We start from the raw sequence: 3,550 nt of genomic DNA, 5'->3' as shown, positions 1-3,550 counted from the left end.
AGCTCTGCATAACCCGGTGGCATTGTCATGTAGATCTCTTCATCAAGGTCACCATTAAGAAAAGCATTACTGATATCAAGTTGACTGATTGACCAGTTCTTGCTTGCAGCGAGCCTCAGAAGAAGACGAACTGTTCCCATCTTCGCCACCGGAGAAAATGTATCTATATAGTCAAGTCCTTCAATCTGTGTGTATCCTTTAGCAAACAAACGCGCTTTGAATCTCTCAATAGTGCCATCAGGGTTAAACTTGATGGTATAAACCCACTTACAGCCAACCGGATGCTTGCCTGGAGGTAGCTCACAAACAGTCCAGGTACCAGTGTCTTCCAAAGAAGTCATCTCAGTTTTCATAGCCGCAGTAAACTCCGCAGATTTAATGGCTTCCAGGAAGGTTTTAGGTGGCATGGTTGTGGTGATATTAAGAACGAAATTCTTGTATGAGGATTCAAGATTGTTATAAGAAACAAAGGATGAAATAGGATATGATGTAGTGTGTGTGGGATGTGCAGGGAAGTTAGGCTTCTTATCTAAAAGGTAACAATGATACTCATCTAGGTAAGTAGGAGCCTTAAATTGACGTTTAGGTCTAGGATTAGAGTCTACCCTTCCTGATGGTACTGATTCAGTATTAGAACAAGAAGTATGAGAAGATGATGAATGAACAGGTGAGGAATGTGGTAACGAACCACTCTGTTCAGAAGAAGAAGAAACATGAGAAGTAGGCTCATGTAGATGAGATGGAAAAGAAGATGTATCAGGGAAAATAGGATCAGGCGCAATGTCAAAAGAAGCTGGAAACAGAGGATCTGGAACTGGCAAGGGAAGGACATCTTGAGAAAAAATGTTTGACACTAGCGGAGACAAAGCAAAGGGAAATATTGACTCATGAAAAATCACATTTCGAGTAAATGAAACCGTATGTGTATCAAGATCTAAAACATTATATCCTTTATATCCATTAGGATATCCAAGAAAAACACATGGCTTAGCTCTAGGTGAAAACTTATGTCTATCTTTGGTTAAGGTTGAAGCAAAACATAGACAACCAAAGACCCGTAGATGATTGTACATAGGAGGTTTTGAGTTTAAAAGTTTAAAAGGCGATTTTTTTTGAATAAGTGGAGAAGGTGTTCTGTTTATAAGATATATAGCCGTAAGAATGCAATCCCCCCAGTAAGATAATGGAATGTTTGATTGAAAAAGAAGTGAACGAGCCACATTAAGAATGTGTTGGTGTTTCCTCTCCACAACAGAGTTTTGTTGTGGAGTGTATGCACATGAAAAGTAATGAATGATGCTTTTAGTTTTGAGTAAAGATGTGAAAGCAAGTTCTGGAGCATTGTCTGATCTAATGGCTTTAATCTTCTTTTGGTATTGGGTTTCAATGAGTTGATTGAAATCAGGAAAGATAGATGATACAGAACTTTTATTTTTTAAAAGATAAACCCAAGTAGCACGTGTACAATCATCTACTATGGTCAAAAAATACTTGTAACCTTCATTAGTTGGTTCATGAAATGGTCCCCATATGTCAAGATGAATGAGATCAAAAGGAAAAGGAGACATATTATTTGAAGATTGAAATGAAATACTTTTTTGTTTTGCCAAAGGGCAGACTTTACAAACAGACTCATGAACTGATTTTTCAGACAAAATGTGAAGTTCTTTTGACAAAATATGAATCTTATTTGGTGAAGGATGTCCTAAACGCTGATGCCAGACTTCAGCAGAAATTTGAAAAGTTGTATGAATTTGAGAAGGAATGATGGATGATGAAGATGTTGACTTTGAAAAAGACGACTCTAAGATGTAAAGATTTTCATGCAGATTACCCTTCCCAATCATAGAGTCCAGAGTATGCGCCTGAGAAAGAAAAGGATTAAAAGGAAGTATATAGTAAGAATCTGAAGAGAAAAGCACAGTAATAGAACTGTTTCGTGTAAGAGCACTGATGCTTAAGAGATTGAATTTGAAATTTGGAATGAAAAGAACGAATTTAAGAGAAAGTGTGTTGGAGAGTTTAATCGTTCCAGCAACAGTTACTGAAATACTAGTCCCATCAGGAAGAGTGACAAAGGTGTTACTAATGGTTTGAGTGTCAGTGAATAGACTAAGGTCAGAACGAACGTGACAACTAGCACCTGTGTCAATCACCCAAGCATGGTTCCTAGTACTATGGTCAGAAGATAATAAAGGAAAGGTGTGAAAAGATTTACCAGATGGGGCTTGAATTTGTGGTGAAAGTTGTGGTTGGGGTCGGGAAATTGATGTAGAACCATCTGCGAGAGTGAACTACGAACCAGAAACTTGAGAGACTGTATTCTGAACATGCGGAGAGACATTCAGAACACTGAGAAGATGCTGGATCTGATATGATGTGAGATTGTCCAGATTCACACCCTGTTGATTGTTGTGTTGTGCAGAATCATGAACAACTGCACCGGCCACATTATCTTTCTTCGGAGGCCAGTGATCATTTTGCTTAGAAGAGTTGTTGTTCTGTTGATTCTGAGGTTTATAGTTTGTAGATGGAGATTTGTAGCCTTGTGGATATCCATGGAGTTTGTAGCATCTGTTGACTGTGTGACCAACGACACCACAATGAGAACAGATTGGTCGGTTTTTTGACTTATTGTAACCACCATTGTAGGCTGCAACAACTTGATCAGATGGCTGAAAAGACTGTGAAGTCTGAAATGCCACTGCACTTGTTGTTCCATGTTTCATAGAGCGTTGCCTTTCTTCCTGTGAAACAAGATTGAAGACTTTGTTGAGTGATGGTTTAGGTTCCATCATGAGTATCTGACCCCTCGTTGCTGTATATGTATCATTCAGCCCCATGAGGAACTTCAAGACACGATCTTGCTCATCTCGCTCCATCAATAACTTGTAACTTTCACAGCTCTCAAGGCTACAACAACAACGATAAGACCTCTCATGGTTCTTAAGATCTTCCCAAAGCTGCTTCAGTTTCGTGTAGTACTCGCTAACGCTTTGTGATCCTTGAACTTCAGAAAAGATTTGTTGTTTGATTTCAGATGTACGAGGTCCATCACTTTGCTTGAACTGATCATGGATATCTAGCCACATCTGCCTCGCCGTTTCAAGATACATAATGCTCTTGGCTATCGCTTTGTTCACAGAGTTCACAATCCACGTGCAAACAATACTATTGCAACGATACCAAGAAGCATAATCCGGATGAGTTTTCTCCAACTCAGGATAAGTTCCATCAACAAAAAAAACCTTGTTCCGAGCTCCTAACTCCATCATCATAGATCTACGCCATTCGTTGAAATTGCCTAATCCAGTAAGCTTATCAGAGACGAGAACAATACCAGCGTGATCAGCAGTATGTACATATAGAGGATTGGAGTTCGGATCTTGAAGTGACGCCGTCGCCGATCTGGTCGCCGTCGGATTCTGTTGTGACGCCGAGGTCGGAGTTGAGTTGACAGCATTCGCGTATGAGATCGGCATGATGAAAATGGTGAATCAGAAAGATCGATAGCTCTATCGATGGTGAAACGAAGAAGACGAAGTCGCGA

Source organism: Brassica oleracea, chromosome C2 (assembly GCF_000695525.1).
Source record: "Brassica oleracea var. oleracea cultivar TO1000 chromosome C2, BOL, whole genome shotgun sequence".
Lineage (NCBI taxonomy): Eukaryota > Viridiplantae > Streptophyta > Magnoliopsida > Brassicales > Brassicaceae > Brassica > Brassica oleracea.
This window is presented reverse-complemented; position numbering follows the sequence as displayed.